Below are 25,960 nucleotides of genomic sequence, written 5' to 3' on the forward strand. Positions count from 1 at the left end.
AGGGGAGAAACACGGGACTGCGGACGCCAGACAGCTACCTCGTGAACTCCGAAGTCTGTCGGGAGCTCTCAACTTGTGCTAGTAGGATCAGCAACGCCTGAATCTGCACACGAGGTGCAGAGAGTAAAGTGAGTACTCCAACTCAGTGAGTAGTAATCATAAATAAAGACTGAAAGCAAGAAATCATGTAAGGCAAATTATAGGCTATACGGAAGCAGTAAAAGCTAGTAAAACAGTGAAGCAATGATAATGTGTAAAGTCATTTTAATTCAGTTCAAACTTCATAAAATGCGTTTTTAACAATTAAGCAAGTAAATGATAGACAAATAAGACAGATAAGCACATAAAGGATTGCCCCTCGGGCACAATGTCAACAATACTAGCCCATTGGGCTATATCTCACATCACAATGGATACCCGCGCTAACTGGGGGTGTGCAGACTCCTGGAGGGCCCCCTTTTAGCCAAAGCGCAATATCAAGCCATCTCGTGGCATCATCACTAGGCCATTGGCCTCATATTAACAAGCTACCTTGTGGCGTACAAATCTCAGGCCCTCGGCCTCATAATCATAATTAGTGTTTCCTCACAACATGTGCCCTCGGCCTTACTTAGTCAAATCTCACAAGCCACTCGGGCAACAATAAAACATGATGCTCAGCCCAGAATATTATTTAAAAATATCATTTAAGTGTTAAAACAGAGTAAATATGGTTGAGTTTTGCACCTGCGGTCAATCTACCACATCTGCGGTACCACTTTTGTGGTCCAAGAGCCGCTTCTGCAGTTATTCACCTCAATCCGGTCAAATCTCTAGCCTACGACGCCTCTGCCCGAATCGGCCTCCACTCACGTCGAATCTATCCAAAATCAGAATCCCGATGTCAAAATATTCTAAGGGAACGAAGCCCAATCAAAAATAATCAATTTACAACTTAAATCCCGAAATTACCAAAACCCGACCCCGGGCCCACATCTCAGAATGCAATAAAATTAACATAAATGGATTCCTTATCTCCCCACCGGTTCATACATATCAAAAGTACCAAAATCCGACCACAAATGGTCCCTCAAATCCTCAAGTCTAGGTCTCCAATACCAAACCATAGTTTTCCCAATTTTAACTCTTAAATTCCATTAATTATAGCTCTAATCCGTGAATAATACCATAGGAACGAGTTTTAGGTCCAAAATCCTTACCTCAATGAAGTCTCCTTGAATTCTCTCTTTAAAATCACCCAAAACTCCAAAATTCGCGTTTAAAAATGGTGAAACCCTCTGAAAATCGCGAAGGAAGGAATATATACATTCTGACCCAGGAATATTTGCACCTGCGGTCAATCTACCACATCTGCGGTACCACTTTTGTGGTCCAAGAGCCGCTTCTGCAGTTATTCACTTATTCCCCAGCTTCCGCATCTGCGATGAACAGTCCGTACCTGCGCCACCGCAGGTGCGGTCCCACAATCGCTTCTACGGTTCCTGCCAACTTCACCGTCTTCCGCTTCTGCGACCGATCTTCCGCATTTGCGGCGTCGCACCTGCGGTCCCCAATCCCCAGGTGCGGAAACAACAGAAGCAGCAAAAAAAATTGCAGCTTCTGAAAACTCCCAAACTCTCCGTCAACCATCCGAAATCACCCCGAGGCCCCCGGGACCTCAAACAAAAACACAAACATACCCCACAACCTTATTCAACTTATACCAATCTTCAAAGCACCTCAAACATCATCAAATCAACCAAAACTCATCGGATTCAAGCTTAAGTTTCCAAAATCTTCAGAATTCCGCTTTTGATCAAAAACCCAACAAAACCACGTCCGAATGACCTGAAAATTTGCACACACATCCCAAATGACACCACAGAACTACTACAACTCTCGAAATTCCATTCCGACCCCTATATCAAAATCTCACCTATCAACCGGAAAATGCCAAAAAATCCAATTTCGCCAATTCAAGCCGAAATCTACTCCGGACCTCCAAAACACATTCCGATCACACTCCTAAGTCTCAAATCACCTCTCGAAGCTATCCGAATCATCGGAATTCACATTCGAGCCCTCTAATACATAAGTCAACATCCGGTTGACTTTTCCAACTTAAACTTCCTCAAAAGAGATTAAGTGTCTCAAACCTTCTCAAAACCTTTCCGAACCCCAGCCAACCAACCCGATCACTCATAGAACCGATAGACAAATCAATAAGAAGCAGAAATGGGGGAAACAGAGTGGTAACTCATGAGATGACTGGCCGAGTCATCACATCCTCCCCAACTTAAACAAACGTTCGTCCTCGAACGAGCCAAGAAACATACCTGAAGCCTCAAACAGGTGAGGATATCTGGTCAGCATCTCCCGCTCGGTCTCCCAGGTAGTCTCCTCCATGGGCCGACCTCTCCACTACACTTTCACTAAAACTATATCCTTTGATCTCAACTTCAGAACCTGACGACCTAAAATAGCTACTGGCTCCACATCATAGGTCAAATCATTATCAAACTGAACCGTGATGAAATCTAGAACATGAGACGGATCACCAATATACTTCTGGAACGGAGAAACATGAAATATTGGATGCACACTCGACAAGCTGGGTGGCAAAGCAAGCTCATAAGACACTTCCCCAATCCTCCGAAGCACCTCAAAAGTCCCAATGAATCGAGGACTCAACTTACCTTTCTTCCCAAATCTCATAACACCCTTCATGGGTGAAACCTTCAACAGAACCTTCTCACCAACCATGTAAGACACATCTCAAAGCTTCTTGTCGGCATAACTCTTTTGTCTCGGCTGCACTGTACGAAGCCTCTCCTGAATTACCTTCACTTTTTTCTAAAGCATCCTGCACCAAGTTTGTCCCCAATAGCCTAGCCTCACCCAGCTCGAACTAACCAACTGGAGATCTACACCGCCTCCCATGCAAAGCCTCATATGGAGCCATCTGAATACTCGACTAGTACCTGTTGTTATAAGCAAACTCTGCAAGCGGTAGAAACTGATCCCATGACCCTCCGAAATCAATGACATAAGCACACAACATGTCCTCCAATATCTGAATAGTGCATCCGAACTGCCCGTCCGTCTGAGGGTGAAAAGTTGTGCTCAACTCAACCTGAGTACCCAACTCTCATTGCATAGACCTCCAAAACTGGAAGTAAACTGAGTGCCGCTATCTGAAATGATGGAAATTAGAACACCATGCAAACGAACAATCTCCTGGATATAGAACTCTTACAACCGCTCTAAAGAATAGGTAGTACACACAGGAATGAAATGTGGGGACTTGGTCAGCCGATCTACAATCACCGAAATAGAATCGAACTTCTTTAAAGCCCGTGGGAGCCCAACTACAAAGTCCATGGTGATCTGCTCCCACTTCCACTCTGAAATATCCATCCGCTGAAGTAAGCCACCCGGTCTCTGATGCTCATATTTCACCTGCTGACAATTGAGACACCGAGCTACAAATCCCACAATGTCTTTCTTCATTCTCCTCTACCAATAATACTGTCTCAAATCCTGATACATCTTCGCGGCACTCGAATGAATGGAATACTGAGAGCTGTGGGCCTCCTCCAGAATCAACTCCCAAAGCCCATCCACATTGGGCACACATATCCGACCCTGCATCCCCAACACCCCATCATCACCAATAGTCACATCTCTGGCATCATCATACTGAACTCTGTCCTTAAGGAAAAACAAATGCGGATCATCATACTGGCTCTCTCTGATGCGATCATATAAGGAAGACCGAGAAACCACACAAGCCAATACTCGACTGGGCTTCGAAATATCCAACCTCACGAACCGATTGGCCAAGGCCTGAACATCAACTGCAAGAGGTCTCTCCACAACTGGAATATATGCCAAACTCCCCATACTCACCCCTTTAGGCTCAAGGCATCGACCACCACATTGGCCTTCACCGGATGGTACAATATAGTGATATCATAATCCTTTAGCAACTCTAACCATCTCCGCTGCCTCAAATTGAGATCCTTCTGCTTGAACAAGTGCTGGAGGCTATGATGATCAGTAAACACCTCACAAGACACACCATACAAGTAATGCCTCCAAATCTTCAACGCGTGAACTATGGAAGCCAACTCCAAATCATGAACGGGGTAGTTCTTCTCATGGGGCTTCAATTGACGAAAAGCATAAGCAATAACTCTACCCTCATGCATCAATACACAACCAATACCAACTCTCAAAGCACACAATACACGATATATGAACCTGAAGCTGATGGCAAAACCAACATTGGAGCCATGGTCAAAGCTGTCTTGAGCTTCTGAAAGCTCTCATCGCACTCATCCGACCAAACAAATGAAGCACCCTTCTAAGTCAACTTGGTCAAGGGCGATGCGATAGATGAGAATCCCTGAACAAACCGGCGATAATAGCCTGCCAAACCAAGAAAGCTGTGAATCTCTATGGTTGAGGATGGTCTGGGCCAACTCTGAACCGCCTCTATCTTCTTCGGATAAACCTGAATACCCTCGCTGGACACCACATGCCCCAAGAAAGCCACTGAACTGAGCCAAAAATCACACTTGGAGAATTTTGCATAAAGCTTCTCCTCCCTCAATCTCTGCAACACAACTCTCAAATGCTCCGCGTGCTCCTCCTGACTACACGAATATACCAAAATATCATCAATGAAGACTATGACAAACGAGTCGAGATAAGGCCGGAACACGCTGTTCATCAAATGCATGAACGCTGCTGGGGCATTGGTCAGCCCAAAAGACATCACCAAGGACTCATAATGACCATATCGAGTCCTGAAAGTTGTCTTAAGAATATCCGAGCCCCTGATCTTCAACTGGTGATAACCTGAATGGAGATCAATCTTGGAGAACACTCTCGCTCCCTTAAGCTGGTCAAATAAATCATCAATACGAGGCAAAGGATACTTGTTCTTAACTGTTACTTTGTTCAATTGCCTATAATCAACACATCCTCATAGTGCCATCCTTCTTCTTCATAAATAGAACTGGCGCACCCCAAGGTGACACACTAGGCCGAATAAACCCCTTATCAAGGAGTTCCTAAAGCTGCTCCTTTAACTCCTTCAACCCCACTGGTGCCATACGATACAACGGAATAGAGATGGGCTGAGTGCCAGGCACCAATCAATACCAATATCAATATCCCCGTCCGGTGGCTGCCCGACAGGTCTGCAGGAAACACATCGGGAAAATTCCTCACAACTGGAATAGAATCAATATTGGGAGTCTCTGTACCGACATCCCTCACAAAGGCTAGATACGAAAGACAACCTTTCCCAACCATACGCTGGGCTTTCAAGAATGTGATCACTCTACTAGGAACATAATCAGTCAAACCTCGTCACTCAATCCGTGGCACACCCGGTATAGCCAATGTGACTGTCTTGGCATGACAGTACAGAATAGCACGACATGAAGATAGCTAATCCATGCCCAAAATGACATCGAAATCCACCATGCATAATAATAAAATATCCACTCGGGTCTCCAGACCCCCAATAGTCACCACACACGACCGGTATACACGGTCTACAACAATAGTATCGCCCACCAGGGTAGATACATGAATAGGTGAAGTAAGAAACTCACGGGGCATACCCAAATAACGAGCGAAGTATGATGACACATAAGAAAAGGTGGAACCAGGATCAAATAATACAGAAGCATCTCTGTGGCAGACTGAAACAATACATGTAATAACAGCATCGGAAGCACTAACATCGGTTATAGCTGGAGGTACATAGAAACGGGCCTGACCGCCACCTGATCAGCCTCCCCCTCTAGGGCGACCCCTAGTTGACTGACCTCCACCCCTAGCTGGGTGGGTGGGTGATGATGAAGTAACTAGCGCTATAGCTGATGACTGACCCTCTACTGAGATGGACCCGCAAAATGATTAGGAAACTACCTCCACATATGACCCATCTCTCCACACTCATAGCAACTCCCGATTGCTGGAGAAGGGGACTAAAGGGAACCTCTGGCACCAGAATGACTAGCAGATGCACTCGGCATAGAAGATCCTTGAACTGATGGAGCACGGTATGAACTCTGAGCTGGAAGGGCACTAAGTGATGACTGGCTCTAATGATAACTGTGAGAACCATGACCCAATGACGCCCCACGATAACCTGGTTAAGCATGCCTGAATGGAAGGCCTTTGCCATGCTGAAACTGACCTCTCAAAGGAGCACCACTATAACTACCAGATCCTCGAGGCCTCTTGGCCTCTCTCTCCTCTCGCTCCTGGCGATGAACAAACTCAATCTCATAAGTAGTGTCTATAAACTCCTCGAAAGTCGCACCAGTCACCCTCTCCCTAGTCATGAGAATACGAAGCTGATAAGTGAGGCCATCAACAAACCTCATAATCCTCTCTCTATCTGTTGGAACCAACCAAATAGCATGACGAGCTAACTCAGAGAACCTCATCTCATACTATGTTACAATTATCTCTCCCTGATGCAACCACTCAAACTGCCTACACAGCTTCTATCTACGTGACTACGGCATATACTTCTCCAAAAAGAGAATGGAGAACTGCTGCCAGGTAAGGGGTGCTACACCAACAGGCCTACGCCTCTCAAAAGTCTCCCACCAAGTGAAGGAAGCTCCAGAAAACTGATAAGTAGTGAAAGCAACCCCGTTGGTCTCGAGAATACCCATTGTACGAAGCATCCTCTGACACTTATCTAAGAAACCCTGGGCATCCTCGCCCTCTGCACCGCTGAAGGTCGGAGGCTGAAGCCTACCAAACCTCTCCAACCTACGATGCTCATCCTCTGGCATAGTAGGAACCACATAGTACTGAGCAGCTGCAACCGGCTAGGCTGGATGTGCCACAGGTGTCTGAAGTCCCTACATGACCTGCTCAGGTGTGCAAGCGGCGGGAGTTTGATTGCCTCCCCCGGCCTGAGAAGTAGCTGCGACTGTAGTAACTGAGACCTCCTGAGCTAGGCCAGTGCAAACTGATAGAATTTGAGCCAAGGCCTCCTGAAGACCCGGAGTCATAATGGGCACAGCTGGTGCCTGAGCTGGTGCTGCTGGAGCATCCACAACTGGGACCTAATCCTGAACTAGGGCGGCTGGTAGATCTGTAGGTGCTGCCCTAGCTGCTGTGCGGGCCACACCCCTGCCTCTATCGCATCCTCGACCTCTAGTGGCCATAGCTGGTGGTACTGGTGGTTGTCCATCCTGACCAGTAGCGCGTGTCCTCACCATCTATGAGAGAATAGAATAACCGATGTTTAGTACTCAGATCAACAAATTCGCACGACAAGAGTTTCAAGAATAAGAAGTTTTCCTAAAGGTTCTGCAACCTCTCGAGGATAAATACAGATGTCTCCATACCGATCCACGAGACTCTACTAAACCTGCTCATGACTCGTGAGACCTATGTAACCTAGGCTCTAATACTAACTTGTCACGACCCTAAACCCAGACCCGGTCGTAATGGCGCCTCTCGTGAAGACAAGGCCAACCGACACTTTCCCAATTCAGTTTTAAGCAGTTAAACAATACGAATTAAGTCTAAAATGTAATAAACTAATCCAAAAGTAAGCAGTAGACATTACAGTTTGCGAAAATAAAATCCAACACAGCCCGATACCGGGGGGTCACTAATCATGAGCATCTATCAATTCTAACACAAGTCTAAAAAGTCTACAAAGCTATTACAAAGTCACTAATAAGGGAAAAGAAATGAGATAAGGGGGAGAAACACGGGACTGCGAATGCCAAACAACTACCTCATGAACTTCGAAGTCTGCCGGGAGCTCTCAACTCGTGCTAGCAGGATCAGAAACGTCTGAATCTGTACACAGGGTGCAGGGAGTAAAGTAAGTACTCCAACTCAGTGAGTAATAATCATAAAAAATGATTGAAAGCAAGAAATCACGTAAGGCACATTATAGGCTATACGGAACCAGTAAAAGCCAGTAAAAATAGTAAAGCAGTGACAATGTGTAAAGTCATTTTAATTCAGTTCAAACTTTATGAAACGTCTTTTTAATAATTAAGCAGGTAAATGACAGACAAATAAGACAGATAAGCACATAAAGGATTGCCTCTCGGGCACAATGTCAATAATACCAACCCCTCGGGCTATATCTCACATCACAATGGGTACCCGCGCTCACTGGGGGTGTGCAGACTCCTGGAGGGGCCCCTTTAGGCCCAAGCACAATATCAAGCCATCTCGTGGTATCATCACTAGGCCCTCGGCCTCATATCAACAAGCCACCTTGTGGCGTACAAATCTCAAACCCTCGACCTCATAATCATAATAAGTGTTTCCTCACAACATGGGCCCTCAGCCTTACTCAATCAGAATCTCACAAGCCACTCGGGCAACAGTAAAACATGATGCTCAGCCCAGAATATTATTTAAAAATATCATTTAAGTGTTAAACAGAGTAAACATGGCTGAGTTATGAAAAGAGTAGAATATAGCATGACTGAGTTCAAGTATAAAGTCAAAATAGTGAGGAAATATCAGTAAAAATCCCATAAGAGTTCAAATAGTTGGCACGAGGTCCAAATATGGCATTCAGCTCAAAACATGATGATAGCAAATAGTTTTCAGTCAAATACGCAATAAAATAGTCATTCGGGATGGACTAAGTCATAATCCCCAACAGTGCACGACCCTACGCTCGTCATCTAGCGTGTGCGTCAACTCAATATAGCACAACGATGTGCAGTCCGGGGTTTCATACCCTCAGGACATCATTTACAATCATTACTCACCTTAATCCGGTCAAATCTCTAGCCCGCGATGCCTTTGCCCCTCGAATCGGCCTCCACTCGCATCCAATCTATCCAAAATCAGAATCACAGAGTCAAAATATGCTAAGTAAACGAAGCCCAAGCGAAAATAATCAATTTACAACTTAAATTCTGAAATTACCAAAACCCGACCCCTGGGACCATGTCTCGGAATTCGATAAAATTTACATCAATGGATTCCTTATCTCCCCACGAGTTCATACATATCAAAAGTACCAAAATCTAACCACAAATGGTCCCTCAAATCCTCAAGTCTAGGTCTCCAATACCAAGCCCTAGTTTCCCCAAATTTTAACCCTTAAATTTCATTAATTATAGCTCTAATTCGTGAGATAATACCATATGAACGGGTTTTAGGTCCAAAATCCTTACCTTAATGAAGTCTCCTTGAATTCTCTCTTCAAAATCGCTCAAAACTCCAGAATTCACGTTTAAAAATGGTGAAACCATCTGAAAATCGCGAAGGAAGGAATATATACATTCTGACCCAGGTATTTTCACACCTGCGGTCAATCCACCGCATCTGCGGTACTACTCTTGCGGTCCAAGAGCCGCTTCTGCGGTTATTCACCAGCTTCCGCATCTATGATGAACAGTCCGCATCTGCGCCACCGCATGTGCGGTCCCACAACTGCTTTTGCGGTTCCAGACAACTTCACCATCTTCCGCTTTTGCGACCAATCTTCCGCATTTGCGGTGCCGTACCTGCGGTCCCCAATCCACAGATGCGGAAACAATAGAAGCAGCAAAAAAATCTGCAGCTCCTCCAAACTCCCTTAACTCTCGGTCAACCATCCGAAATCACCCCGAGGCCCCCGGGACCTCAACCAAAAACACAAACATACCCCATAACCTTATTCAAACTTATACCAATCTTCAAAGCACCTCAAACAATATCAAATCAACCAAAACTCATCGGATTCAAGCCTAAGTTTCCAAAATCTTCCGAATTTCACTTTTGATAAAAAACCCAACCAAACCAAGTCCAAATGACCTAAAATTTTGCACACACATCCCAAATGACACCATGGAAATACTGCAACTCTCGAAATTCCATTCCGACCCCAATATCAAAATCTCACCTATCAACTGGAAAACGCCAAAAAAATCAATTTCACCAATTCAAGCCGAAATCTACTCCGTACCTCCAAAACACATTTTGATCACGCTCCAAAGTCCCAAATCACCTCTCGAAGCTATCCGAATCATCAGAATTCACATCCGAGCCCTCTAACACATAAGTCAACATTCGATTGACGTTTTCAACTTAAACTTCCTCAAAAGAGACTAAGTGTCTCAAACCTTCTCAAAACTTTTCGAACCCGAGCCAACCAGCCCGATCACTCATAGAACCAACAGAAAAAGCAATAAGAAGCAGAAATAGGGAAAACAGAGTGGTAACTCATGAGACGACTGGCCGGGTCGTCACAGTACCCCTATCACAACAAGAAAGAATTACGACCCTTGTCACTTGGCCTAACAGCCCAACCGAAAATTGCCCAGATTTAAAGCTCTTACCCTATTTAGCCCATATTGTACATAACTTGAAAGAAACTTTTCAGCCTTTGGCCCATTATTAAAGACACACTTTTAGGGTTTTTATTATTTTCTTCTTTCTTCATTCCCAACACACCAAATTCTCTCTCACCGCCTCTCGCTTCTTTCTGTCTAACCCACATAGATCCCTTATCCTCTCTTAATCTAGACCCCGCTATTCCCTCTCCCCTAATCCCTACGTAGTTCTACCATCAATGGCTTGAAGAAGGCTCGGGCTCCTACTCCGTCGTCCATGGTGGCAAGAAGAAGAATATTGAAGATTTTTGAACGAAAAATGAAAATACACATAGATCTAAAAATAAATAGCTCTCAAACTTGATTTTCACCAAAAAATCACCGCTAATTTTGGAAGATTTTGAAGTTTGAAGTTCTGGTCATTATTGTTATGACCTTGAAGTCTCGAATCTGAAATTGGGCGTATCTTATCTGTGTGTTGAATTCCGAATCATTGGTACAAAATTGTTAACCCATTGACGAGTTGAATCATCCAATACCTTCTACTACAACTCGAGGCTTGGATAAAAAATCATAACTATGTAGCAGTTTGTATAAACACTGTATAATAGTGTATAATTGTGTATATGGATATACAAACACCTCTTATACACTATTATACATGTTTATACAAGTTAATACATCATTCACAGTAAGTGTAGTATTGGACATTCTATGTTTTCTATTGGAAATATTGTATAAGTGGTGTTTATATACACTTATACAATATTGTATAATTGTGTATAAATGTGTATATTTGTGTATAATGTTGTATAATTATATATTTTTCAGTTTATAAGGATGTATATACATTGTCAGTGTGTAAGAGGCCTCTACGGAAGTTTGACACTTCCTTCTCTTCTTCTTTTTCGTGTATGTGCTGTATGAAAAAGATTTTGTACGCGTTGGAGGGATTCTACAATTCATTTACCAAGTTTTTATTTTTCTTTTATCCTGATGGATTGCTCCTACAATTGTACATAAAACTGTTTGAATCTCTTACTTTCAAATAATACGTATTATTCAGGATATTTGAGTTGTGTTGTGGCTGATTTGCATTTTTTATCAAATGCTTAATAATCAAAGGAAATCAAGAGAATGAAAACAACTGGTTGTATAAAGAGGGAGCAATAACCATAGTTTATTGTGTGAAATAAGCCGTCTTTCAGAAATTAGCCTATTATTTTTGAGCTATAAATTTGCAAAGTGATATCTAGGCTATTATGTTGCAAGTCAGGTGTGTGAGTTATATTTATGTGAAATTATCCCTCACAATAAGGCAAGTTCAGTTGGCGGACCACTTTTTGCTGAAAGAATAGGATATTGCCTTTGGTTGATCTTCCACCTTTCTAACGTGTTAAAATTACTTGTGTTGGGCTCCAGCATATGTGAAATAAAAATTAACCTCAAAATTTCTGTTGCTTTATCGTCATAATCTAGACATGCGCCAACCACAGTCAAATCTTGTCTTTAGAAGATGCTTCTCCTGCAGTTGATATACCACAAGAGGTTGGGGTTGTTATAGAAAAAATATCAACTAATTTAGAATAATAATTATATATTATTTGCATATAAATCACCCATATACTTCCAAATAGTTGGTTTGCTAGTGTCTCTATTTCTAAAGAGCAATATAAAATACAGGTAAACTCTAATATGTAATGTAATTTAATACAAGAATTTTGATAGAACTAATTAAGTAAATAGGATGAGTAGAACAAAAAAAATTAATGCATTTTAGCAATATAATGAACTATATATGTAAGCCTCTTTTTTCTTATATTGTTTAAGTAAAATAATAAAATCAGCAATATATGCTAAAATATTAGAAATGGTAGAATAATAAGCACCCGAAAATTCAAGATATGTAATATAAATATTTTGTACAATTACAACAACATCGTTAATTTTATCCCAATCAACTTCAGGTGCCACGGGAAATGTGCCAGTTTGGGCCACGCTCTCCAAAAGGCCCACCAAACGGACCAAAGCGTCCTGAAGCACTGGGGTGGCGATGAACCCCTCCGGGACCTGAGCTGGTCCAACATGAACAGTCTAGGTTGAACCGCATCATCAAACTCCACCTGAGGCTCCGCTGCTGCTGTTTATACTCGAGCTTTGGGCTGAGCTCTACCCCTACCTCGGCATCTGGCACAACCTCGGCTTCGACCTCTACCCTTTGTGGGAGCTACCTTTGGGGTTTTGGCTGCTGCTTACCTGAAGATGCAGTACATGTTGTCGCCATCTGCGAGAGAACAAGAGTAGAAGAGTTCAATTAGTAATGAGAGAACAAAATTGCACGACAGAGGAGAATAGAAGTGAAATTTATTAGAGGATACCAACTTGTCACGATCCTGAATTCCCGCCGTCGGGACCGTGATGACGCCTAACATTTACTTGCTACGCAAGCCAATGTTAGAGGATTCTTAATGGCAACTTTAGCCAATTTCAATAACAAGAACAATTAAGCTAAATAGAAGCTAAAACTGATTTGTGGAATAACATAAGACTCATAATATCTGATACATTTAGGATCTGGAGTCACAACTCACGAGCTACTATGATTTACTACAAACAGAGTCTGAAAGGAAATATACTATTATGAAAGAAAAGAAACAGTAAAATAATAAAACTAGGAAGAGACTTCAGGGTCTGTGGACGCCAGCAGATCTACCTTGGGTCTCCTGAAATTTAATCCAGCTGCTAACCTCATGATCAGCTGGTGCCGATACCAAAATCTGCACAAGAAGTGCAGAGTGTAGTATGAGTACAACCGACTCCATGTACTCGTAAGTATCGAGCCTAACCTCGACGAAGTAGTGACGAGGATTTGACATGATAGCTACCTAATAAACCTTTACAAATAACAATATATGTACAAATAACAGCAAATAAAAGCTAGACAAGTAATATCGGGAGGGGGACATGCTGAGGGGAATACAAGATAAAAGAATCACAACAACAAAGATAACTATAACAACCAATATGCCTTGAACCAATGAAAACAATTAAACACGGTAAAGAAAAGTGCACGGCATCACCATTCGTGCTTTTATTCTCAACCTCACCATATAAATCAATAGAAATGGCACGACATTACCCTTCGTGCATTAACTCTCATAACATGGCACAACATCACTCTTCGTGCATTAACACCCACAATATGGCATGGCATCACCTTCGTACATTAACACTCACAATATGGCACGACATCACCTTCGTGCATTAACACTCACAATATGGCATGGCATCAACCTTCGTGCATTAACACTCTCCCTTACCATAAAGCAACGAACAAATAACAACAGAGAGATAGAATAACAAGAACAAGCCTTACTTCAACATTTGGTACCACAATACCAACCTCAACTTTGAAATCAATAATCAATTATTACCAAATATTCCTAAACATGATAAGAACGATCAATTTAACAATACTAGTTTAAACATGAATACCATGATCAAAGAAAGCAATAGTTACAAGGAACCGAGTCCCACCCGCATGCTTTAACCCGACAATAACACATAAGTATTCGTCACCTCACATATACATTGTACCCAACATCTAAACATGTAGCAAATAGACAAACAAGTCCTATTCCCTCAAGTCAAGGTTAACCACGACACTTACCTCGCTCCAAAGACCAAACTCAAAGCTCAACAACCGCTTTGCCTTTCAAACAAGCCTCCGAAACAATAGAAGCAATTTACCAACCAAACGATTCAAATTACGCCTTAGGAACTACCCATGATTGTAAAGAATTCAATTTAGGTCATTATTGAAAAATTCAATAAAAGTCAGCACTAGGGCTTTCTTGGTCCAAACCCGAAATTCAAACCAAAACCAGATTACCCATTCGCCCCCGAGCCTGGTTATGTAATTTCATTTGGAATCCGATCTCAATTTGAGGTCTAAATCCCCATTTTTTCAAAAATCCCTAATTCTACCCAAAATCCCCAATTTCCACCATGAAAACTTTAGATTTTACGTTGAAATCTTAGAAAAAGTAGTGAAAGATTGAAAGAAACTAGTTTAGAATCACTTACCAATGATTTGGGGAAGAAGAGCCCTTTGAAAAATTGCCTCTATGGTTTCTAAGTTTGAAAATTTGAAGACTGAACCAAAAATCCCGTCTAAGTCGAGTTTTAATAAGTTGCAGGTGTCACATTTGCGACCTGTGTTCACAAATGCGAGCCCCGCAAATGCGAAGAACCTATTGCAAATGCGAAGGTTTCACATTTCTGCTTTCATCGCATTTGCGTCAAATAGTTTGCAAATGCGAACTCTGATCTTTCCGCAAACGCGAGCCATTGATCGCATTTGCGATCACTACTTGACCAACCCCCACTTCGCAAATGTTAATTTTTGCCCACAAATGCGAACACTGGCTCCCCGCAAATGCGACCTCTTGATTGCAAATGCGAACTAAGGCTGGCCCAGGTGCTATTCGCAAATGCGAATAATTTTCTCGTAATTGCAAGCCTGTCATAATGGGGAATGTTAGCAAATGCGAACACTGATCTCGCAAATGCGAGATCAGACACCAGTTACAGAAATTGCAGAAATAGTAATGCTCTAAGTCCAATTTTCACTCTGTAGCCTATTCGAAACTCACTCGAGCCCTCGGGGCTCTAAACCGGAAGTGAATACAAGTCTAAAAATATTATACAAACTTGCTCACGCGATCAAATCACCAAAATAACACCTAGAACTATGAATTGAACACCAAATCAAATGAAATTTTCAAGAAAACTTTAAAACTTTTATTTTCACAATCGGACGTCCGAATCACGTCAAACCAACTCTATTTGACACCAAATTTCACAGACAAGTCATAAATATGGTATTGACCTATACCGGGTTCTAGAACTAAAATATGGACCCGATATACAAAAAGTCAAACATTAGTAAAACAGTTCAATTTCATTAAGCCTTTAACTTTCAATTTTTGACAAAGTCCGATAACTAGGGCTAAGGACTTCCGAATTCGATTTCGGGCATACGCCTAAGTCCCAAATCACGATACGGACCCATCAAGACCGTCAAAATATGAATCTGGATCTGTTTACTCAAAACGTTAAACGAAGTCAACTCAAATGGGTTTCTAAGCAAAATTTTCATATTTTTATCAGTATTTAACATAAAAGCTTTCTAGAAACATGCCCGAACTACGCATGCAAATTGAGGAGGGATAAAATGAGGTGTTTAAAGCTTAAAAGCGCAGTGTTGGTTTCTAAGACATGAGATGACCTTTCGGGTCATCACATTCTCCACCTCTAAAACAATCATTCATCCTCGAACAGACATAGAAAAGTACCTGGACTGGTGAAAAGGTGAGGATATCTACTTTGCATTTCTGAGTCAGACTCTAGGTAGCTGTCTCAACGGGCTGACCTCTCCACTGCACTCAAACTGAAGGATAACTCTTCGATCTCAACTGACGAACTTGCCGGGCTAGAATAGCCACCGACTCATCCTTATAAGTTAAATCCTTGTCCAACTAGACAATGCTAAAATCTAACACGTGGGATGAATCACCATAATCCTTTCGGAGCATGGACACATGGAACACCTAATGAACTGATGATAAACCAGGTGGAAACACGAGCCTGTAAGCCACCTCTCTCACTCGCTCAAGAATCTCAAAAGGTCCGATATACCTAGGGCTTAACTTGCCCTTCTTTCCAAACCTCATCACACCCTTCATAGGTGATACCCTGAGCAAACCTCTCTCTCTGACCATACATGAAACATCACGAACTCTACGATCGGCATAACTTTTTTGCCTGGACTGAGCTGTGCGAAGTCGATCCTGGATAATCTTGACCTTATCTAAGGCATCCTATACCAACTTTGTATTGAATAACCGAGCCTCCCCGGCTCGAACCATCCAACTGGCGATCGGCACTGCCTACCATACAATGCCTTATAGGGAGCCATCTGAATGCTCGATTGATAATTGTTGTTTTAGGTGAACTCCGCAAGCGGAAAGAACTAATGCCTGTCGTGCCCCTCTTTCTAGTAAAATCAGGTTTCGATGTTGACAACTCTTTTAAAGGAAGGTGTTTTAAAAGAGAGAGTCGCCACCTAACGGATAAAGGTATGTTAAGACACCTATTTGCAAATAACTCTATTTAACCAGTTTGCGCCACCAGAGATCGGGTAAGGACTCAAATTACCATAAGGGGAAGGTGTTCGGCACCCCTCGAGGTCCACAACGGTGGATACCGGCCGAACATAACTTATGTGAATTAGTCTAATAGAGAAAGCGAGAAATCAAGGAATGGGGGGGGGGTCCTAAGTTTTTTAGCCTAAAGGATCACCCCGTGCAACATAAATAATACTTCGTAACTCCCTCAAGACGGGGTGTTACTCATGTTATTCAGCGGGCACAGACTATCATCTCCTGCTACCCGATTACTATCTTTAAGTTGTTTACCTAAAGCGCTCTACTTGATTCTAAGTCGTACCCTATGCGTGCACTATCCGTCCCATGCCTATGGTCCTGAAAGCATTGGGACCTCTATTTTTGGATGGTTCTAGACTCAACCTAGGTTGCTCAAAATTGTAAAACTAAGCGACATACAAAACATATTAGACTTTTCATTCAAAAGCAGATAAAGGCTCAATTCAGCCTCCATACATAAGGCAACAAATGCACGCAAAACATATTTGTGTATCGATAGTTTTGATAGTTAAAGGTATTAGATCCTATAAACATGATTTATACGCGACTCTGGATTTTAAACATGCTGACAGTTTATGCAAAGTATCTCTAGGTGATTCTGTAATTGACTATTGATTCCAATTAGAGCATTTGAACCTATAGGCAAGTTATCTAAGTGATTTAATCGACAGCGGACAACAGAGAAACTTAGAATTATTACCTACTCCTATAGGCATGCTTTATAGTGGTATGCAGATGTCTAGTTTTAGCAGTTGACACAAATAATAGTTATTCCTATGAGTTCTACTTTTAGTGATCGAGTCTGTTTATTAGTTCCTAAAGACATGCGTATTAACTAAGCGATTGTGAAAATTTATTAAAGCCTATAAACATGATTTCCAAAGAAACAGATCTTAGTATGTTGTAATTTAAACTAATTATTGCATTTCCTATATGCATGGCATCTAATTATGTGAAACAAAACAGAGAGTATACTTACAGAATTTATTTGAACTAGAATAAAATCCCTATAGGCAGGTTTTCTAACATGCGATGTCAGACATACGCGCTTAGACAAATTTTAGAACACAATTTCTGGACATAAAACCTAAGGGCATGTTATCTAACATAATAATAGCAAAAAAAAAACTATAGGCATGTTATCTACCCACAGAAAATCAAATAAACCCATGTGCCAATTTCATTATCACCCCCAATTGTTATTACAAAATAATTATTACAGACCAGAATCAACCGAATAAATTACAAAGTATGTAAACTATAGGAAACCTTCAGCAGACCTAAAACAACATCTGGATAGGCCAGGCCCTTCAATCCACAACTTCTCCAGAAATCCAATGTTCATAGAACCACAAAGTGATTGACTAACTTCTATTTTAAAGCACAAGCATAACAAGCCCAGTCCTCTAGTGTGTCAGAGTTCTCAAGGGCTTCATGAAGCCTGAGCAATGCTCACACTAGAGTGAAAAATCAGAACCAATTCAAGGGAAGATTAAAGACCAAATCCTAGGGTGTCATAGTTCATGAGGGTCTCATAGGAACCCTAAGCAGTGATCACACCAAGAAGGCCAAGGATAGTGTTCAGATTAGCCATGGTTAGGGTTTAGAAGAGTGCAAGACAGGATTAGAAATCATACTTAGGGATATAGTCACACACAGAAACAGAGACAAACACTTCGAAACTAATAAGTTTTTGAAATTAAAAAGTTTGAATCTTTAACAAGGGAACAAAACATACTTCACAAAGACAGTAAAGAATTCAGATTAAGATAAATTATTTAGAAAAAAGTCACTGATCAATCATGAATCAAACAACATACTAGTTATCAATGAACTAAGAGCATAGTGAGCACAGAATCAATGTAATAACATGCTAACATATCCGACAACAAACTAAGGGATACATGATGAGCTAGTTTTAGGGAAAGATATTAGACATACTCGAAGATAGCCTTAAGGGCACATAATTTAAAAAGTTGTATCAACTAGTTTACATGTCTACAACACATAGAGCAATGAGTCTAATAACAATAGCGTATTGAACGATTGAAATGGTAAAGAAGTTTTAGTGACTTACTAATTCAGATGAAACAGAAAGAAGCTAAGTAATGCAGCAATGATCTTCAACAGCAACAAACAACAAGAAGATTTCTGGCCTTGGCTTACAGCCGGCCAGGAATCAAAGCAGAATAAAATAATAGTATATAGTATAGAGTTTTAATAGTAAAAATAGCTTCGAGTTCTAAGTCATGTCCTAAGGGAAAAGAGGGGAGGGGTTTAAATAGCATTAGACTAGGGTCCATAAATAAGGTAACAATCAAACACGGAAAGCTAACAATTAATTAAAGAAGTAAAATTCCAAACATTATTTAAGGTAATCCAACAATAGCAGTAAATAGATGCGTGAAATATGCAATTATAGTAATTTACGGAATCAAACAGGTTTGGGAATCAAAGACTCTTAGGTAACAATTAAAAGCAAGAGTCATAAATAGATTGACAGAATCAGCAAGGAAGTGAAGAATTTGAACCCTAGTTTTAGGGTAAGTAAAATAGTCAGAAATAACTAAAGGAATAACAAAGATGCACATAGATACACGAGAACATTAAAGAGAAAGTACTCAGAATTAAGGAATCATAACATATTAGAAAAAATCTGAGCCTTAATTCTGGGCGAGTACAATCACAATAGCATGTACATAGACAGGTATACGAAATATTAAAGAAGATATTCAACCAAAAAATAGAACCGGAACAGATCTTAAAAGATCTGAGCCCTAATTTTAGGGTAAATGAGATTAGTTAAAAACTTTAATGAAAATCACAAAAAATGCACATAGACGGATATCAAAGAAGGTACTTAAAAAAACAGAGCCATAACAGATCTTTGAAAAGATCTGGGCCATAATTTTAGGGCGAATAAATTAGGCAGAAACTTTTAACGAAAAATCACAAAAATATTCATAGATAGACATGCGGAAACAAAAATAAGAATTTTAACAAAAATAAGAATAAAATCTTAACAGATCTTAAAAGATCTAAACCATAGCTTTAGGGTAAATAAATAATAAAGAAAATCTCAGAGATTCATACTCCAAGAAGATGCAGAATGAACATAGATGAAAAAAGGGGGAAGATTCGAACCAGATTTGGTTTGGAATGAGGTAAATAGACTTGCCATGTTAGGCAAGCCACTATGTTATGCCATAAAGAGGTATACAATAGCGATAAAGGCTAAAAAAGATAAGAAGATCATCCATGGATTCCATATCTGGTTGGAATCGAAGGGAGATTGGGTGACAACATTAGGGTTTCAGAGATAAAGAGAGGAGAAGGGTCGAGAGAGTCTAGAAGTGGCAAGGTTTTGGGAATGAGGAGTTAGGGTTAGGGGGGTTAGATTAAAAAAGGGAAGGGGTAACGTGGATCGTTGATCTCAAAGATCAACAGCAATGATTAAAGGAGGTTCTGGGTCAAGTAATTTAATTGGGTAAGGGTTATGTGGTTTGGGTTGGGGCAGACTGGGCTAGGATTTTAAGTAGTTGGGCTGGGGTAATTGGGTTAGGTCCAAAAATGATTAAGGAAAAGGGGCTATTATTTAAATACCCAATTAAATAAGTAAATAATTCGTAAAAATGATAAGTAAATAGTAAAAATATTATTTATGCATAAAAATAATTAATAACAATTATTTGACACTATAAGAATATAAAAATTTATTTTTTCATAAATAAAGTAATTATAAGTATATATACGCTATTATTGCAAAATATGCAATTCTAGCCTAAAAATGCAAATGTATTTATGACAAATATGTTAAAATATTTAAAATCTAATCTGGGTGTAAATGATGAAATCAGATGATAAAAATCATTATAAAATAGTTTGTGATGCAATTAATGAATATTTATATAGTAAAAATGTAAGAATAAGTTGATTTAAAACCCCTTTAAATTATAGAAAATTATGAAAAATGCTTGTATATGTCTAAAAATCAAGTGGTGATGCATATGCACTATTTTGGAAGTATATATATGTATATTTTAAAAATATGAGGAAAACATTGGGTATCAACAACTGCCCCTCTTTACCCTGGAAGGATGAAAGAGTTGTTGGGTAAAGAAATGATGACCGATTTTGACCGAATGGGGTGTTTTTGAAAAATATTGGTCGAACCCTGGTCTTTGAGCTGCCTACATATCCCTGGTTTTATAGGAATTAGGCCATGTGTAGTTCTGAATCCAACGGTGAACAAAACTGATGAAATTGTTATAAGAACGATCGTGTGTTTTGGCAAGATTCTTTTGAATAGGATTTATGCGAAGTAGTGAATGTAAATTTGAGACGCTACGAATGTATCACAGGGCAGATATCTGAATGGTCATAGGATAAAAACGAGTAATCGATGGAAATAATGGCAAGGTATGAATGGTGTGAGCGGAAACCGGAGCGAAGGTTGCTCCTGTTCGAGGAACGGTCACCTCCAGAATTACCTGCAAAAAAAACATAAAACACGATGCACGCAAATATTTATTGGTTATTGCGACAATTTAAACATGATGCAAATTCCCTTTGGACCATGAAGATTGTCTTAAGATGGTGAGGATGGTGTCCTTAGACCATGACGTCCTGGGACATGAATCGTGAGATAAGGGATTCGCAGGCCATGAAATGATGTTCTCAAGCCATGGGAATGGTGCATCTAAACCATGACGCCTTTGAATAATGATGTGCAGTATTGAAAGATCCTCAGGCCATGACATGGTGTCTTGAGGCTATGAAAATGTTACCTTCGGACTATGATGCCTTTGGACAAATTGGCTATATATCAGCCCATGAGATGCAGAGACATGATGCTTGAGATAAAACAAGACAGAGCTTAGCCCCGAAAAAGATATTAATGCAAGGTTTAGGATAGAGCAGCATTCGTGTTTATGCAAAAAGAGACAATGCTTAGCCTTATGCAGTTGAGGAGGCAGGGCTTTGCCTCATGCTAGTTTGGAGACAATGCTTAGTCTCATGCAGGGAGAAGGCAATGCTTAGCCTTATGCAAATAGAGAGGCAGGGCTTAACCTCATGCAAATAGGGAGGCAGAGCTTAGACTCATGCAGGGTTTGAGACAACACTTAGTCTTATGCAAGGAGAAGGTAATGCTTAGCCTTATGCAAATAAGGAGACATGATTTAGCCTCATGCAAGATTTGAGACAATGCTTAGTCTCATACAAGGAGAAGGCAATGCTTAGCCTTATGCAAATAGAGAGGCATGGTTTAGCCTCATGAAAGATTCGAGACAGTTCTTAGTCTCATGCAAGGAGAAGGCAATGCTTAGCCCTATGCAAATGGAGAGGCAGGGCTTAGCCTCATGCAAGATTCGAGACAGTGCTTAGTCTCATGCAAGGAGAAGGCAATGCTTAGCCTTATGCAAATAAGGATACAAGGCTTAGCCTCATGCATGATTTGAGACAGTGCTTAGTCTCATGCAATGAACACATAGTAAGTAGGAGTAGAATATTTCTTAGCTGGAGATATATTTGCGTTTGGCAGCCTTGCTGTTATGAAGATAGTGATTCTGATGTGTTTACACATTCGTGAATATTCCTCGTTCCTGCATCCAAAGAAAATTTATGAGTTTTGCGTGGGGAAGGTGGGTTCGTGTCTTTGCCTGCTTGTTTCACTTTTCTTTGCTCCGGGATCCTGTTCGAATTACCTTGGGTAACATCTGTCTACCATAGAAAATAAAGTTTTCGAAAAGTATACATGCATTTGATAGACATAGTTATTTTAAAACATAGTAGTTTACGTTATCGAGTAAATTGAATGAACTGATGACTGTGACATTTTTAGAGACATTGCGACTTTTTTGTACTAGAATTTTGAGGGCTCCTCAAAATTCTACCCCAGTTACTTAACTGATTATCTGACTGTCTTGCATATGATGACATCAACTAGACTTGCTCCGGAATTTTGAGGGCCCTCCTCAAAATTCTGCCCCAGTTTCTGGTTGTGGGGAAAATGATACTTTTATTCAGATGTGACCGAACCCACATGCTACCTATGTATCCCTTCTTAAATGGGAATCAAGCCAAGTGTAGTTCAGTTACATCAGATGAAGAAAATGTAAACAATTTAAATATAGTATCTCTTGACTGCGTCCGAATTGATAGGCTTTGGCCAAACTTCTCCATCTATTTCTGCAAGTATGAGTACTCCTCCTGTTAGTACCCTGTGAACCATGTAGGTCCCTTGCCAGTTGGGCGAAAACTTTCCTTTGGCTTCATCTTGATGTGGGAAGATTCGTTTCAGCACCAACTGTCCCGGTGTGAACTACCTAGGTTTGACCCTTTTGTTGAAAGCTCTAGACATTCTGTTCTGATAAAGTTGACCATGACATACTGCATTAATTCTTTTTCCATCTATAAGAGCCAATTGTTCATAGCGACTCCTTATCCATTATGAATCACTGAGTTCTGCTTCCTGTATAATTCTTAAAGAAGGAATTTTGACCTCGGCGGGAATGACAGCTTCAGTACCGTAAACCAGCATGTAGGGAGTTGCTCTGGTGGATGTGTGAAATGTGGTACGATATCCCAATAAGGAAAATGCTAATTTCTCGTGCCATTGTTTGTGGATGTCTACCATTGTCCTTAGAATTTTCTTGATGTTTTTGTTGGCGGATTCCATGTCACCATTCATTTGAGGTCTGTATGCTTTGGAATTCTTATGTTTGATTTTGAAGATTTCACACATAGCTTTCACTAAATCACTGTTGAGGTTGGCGGCATTGTCGGTAATGATGGATTCTAGTACCCCGAATCGGCAAACAATACGATCCCTGACAAAATTTGCAACGACTTTCTTCTATACAGCTTTGTAAGATGCAACCTCAACCCATTTCGTGAAGTAATCTATGGCCACTAAAATGAACCTGTGCCCGTTTGAAGCGGTTGGCTCAATCGGACCGATGAAATCCATTCCCCAAGCGGCGAAAGTCCAAGGTGCACTTGTTGCATTGAGTTTATTTGGTGGTACCTGTATCATATCTGCATGTACCTGACACTGGTGACACTTTTGGACATATCTGATGCAGTCTGTTTCCATAGTCATTCAAAAATATCCTTCTCCTAATATCTTATCTGGATGTTGTATCATGGAAGACAAAGTAGTCAGTGCGTCTGCGAACTCGTTCTGGACTCTTGGAACATGTTTGAATTCTATCTTCATGAACCTCTTCATCAATTCTTGCACATGATATAGATATGGTAGTATCTTAGTATTCTTTGTAGCCCATTCTCCTTGAACCTGATGTACTAGAAGATCTGAATCACCAATTACCAGCAACTCTTGTATATTCATGTTGATGGCCAAATTGAGCCCCGTGATGCAAGCTTCATAGTCCTCCATGTTGTTGGTGCATGTAAACCTGAGCTTTGCGGATACTGGATAATGTTGACCAGTCTCTGACACCAAAACTGCTCCAATACCTACTCTTTTGAAATTTGCAGCTCCATCAAAAACATTCTCCAACCGTCGCAGCCTTCGGTGATATCTTCTCCTACAAATGACACTTCTTTATTGGGAAAATACGTTTTCAATGGCTCGTATCCCCCTCCCACAGGATTTTCTGCGAGGTGATCTGCTAAAGCCTGTCCCTTGACCGCCTTCTGAGTCACATAGACAATATCAAACTCACTCAACAGTATCTGTCATTTGGCTAGTTTCCCTGTAGGAATTGGTTTCTGAAAGATGTATTTCATAGGATCCATACTTGATATGAGGTATGTAGTGTAGGCGCAGAAGTAGTGCCTAAATTTTTGAGCTATCCACGTCAAAGCGCAGCAGGTATGTTCCAGCAAAGAATACCATGCTTCATAAGGTGTGAACTTCTTGCTCAAGTAATATATGGCCTGCTTTTTTCTTCCCGTCTTGTCATGTTTTCCCAAAACACAACCGAAAGCTCCATCTAGCATGGACAAATAGAGTAGCAGAGGTCGACCAGGTTCCGGTGGGACCAAGACTGGTGGCATGAATAAGTATTCCTTGATTCTGTCGAAGGCTTTCTGACATTCTTCAGTCCATTTTGTTGCAGCATCTTTCTTCAGCATTTTGAAAATTGGCTCACAGATCACGGTCGATTGTGCTATGAATCGGATGATGTAATTAAGATGCCCTAAGAAGCTCATTACATCTTTCTTGCTCTTCAGAGGTGGCAAATCTTGTATGTATTTGACCTTTGAAGGGTCCAGTTCAATCCCCCGGTGACTGGCGATGAAATCTAGCAATTTTCCAGCAGGGACTCCAAAGGCACACTTTGCAGGATTCAGTTTCAGATTGTACCTTCGAAGCCGATTAAAGAATTTCCTTAAATATGCTATATGATCTGCACTTCTTCTGGATTTGATGATGACATCATCCACGTATACCTTTATTTCTTTGTGAATCATGTCATAGAAAATGGTCGTCATGGCTCTCATATAAGTGGCCCCAGCATTCTTCAGGCCGAACAGTATTATTTTGTAACAATACATTCCCCACGGGGCGATAAAGGTTGTTTTCTTGGAATCTTTCTCATCCATCAAGATCTGATGGTATCCCACGAAGAAATCCACAAAGGGTTGGAGTTCATGCTTGGCACAGTTGTCTATTAGTATGTGTATATTGGGAAACAGGAAATCATCTTTCGGACTTGTTTTTTTTAAATGTCGATAGTCGACACATACTCTAACCTTCCCATGCTTCTTTGGAACTGGCACGATGTTGGCCAACCAAGTAGGATATTCGACCACTCTAAGAACTTTGGCTTTGATTTGCTTGGTGACTTCTTCTTTGATTTTTAGGCTCATATCAGGTTTGAACTTTCTAAGTTTCTGTTTTACAGGCCGACACATTGGATCGGTAGGTAGTTTATGAGCCACTATAGACGTGCTCAAACCAGTTATATAATCATAAGACCGTGCAAAAATGTCCTCATACTCCTTCAGGAAACGAGTGTATTCTTCTTTTTCTGATGGTGACAAATGGATGTTATGCGGGTTTCTTTGACTGTTTCAAAATCTCCCAAGTTGACTATCTTGGTTTCGTCCAGGTTAGACTTAGGCTTATTCTCAAAATTCTCAACTTCTGTGACAATTTCCTCAGGGATTATATCCTCTTGTTCTACTTCTTCTGAATCACTATCCTTATGTTGCATTGTCTCATTACATGTCACAGTCGTTGGTTCATCAGGATAAATAATAATAATACTGTAGAGAAAAAATGTAAAAGATAATAACAAATGTTAAAATAACAATGCATTAATTAAATCTCGAAAACATCAAAATAGGTACGGCTCAATGACTCGAGCGATTGTTTCAAAATAAAATGTGTCTTAAAACAAAATACTGGAAATATTTTAAATAACTTTTAAAAACAGATCATGCTAA

This window comes from Nicotiana tabacum, chromosome 16 (genome assembly GCF_000715075.1).
Source record: "Nicotiana tabacum cultivar K326 chromosome 16, ASM71507v2, whole genome shotgun sequence".
NCBI classification, from domain to species: domain Eukaryota; kingdom Viridiplantae; phylum Streptophyta; class Magnoliopsida; order Solanales; family Solanaceae; genus Nicotiana; species Nicotiana tabacum.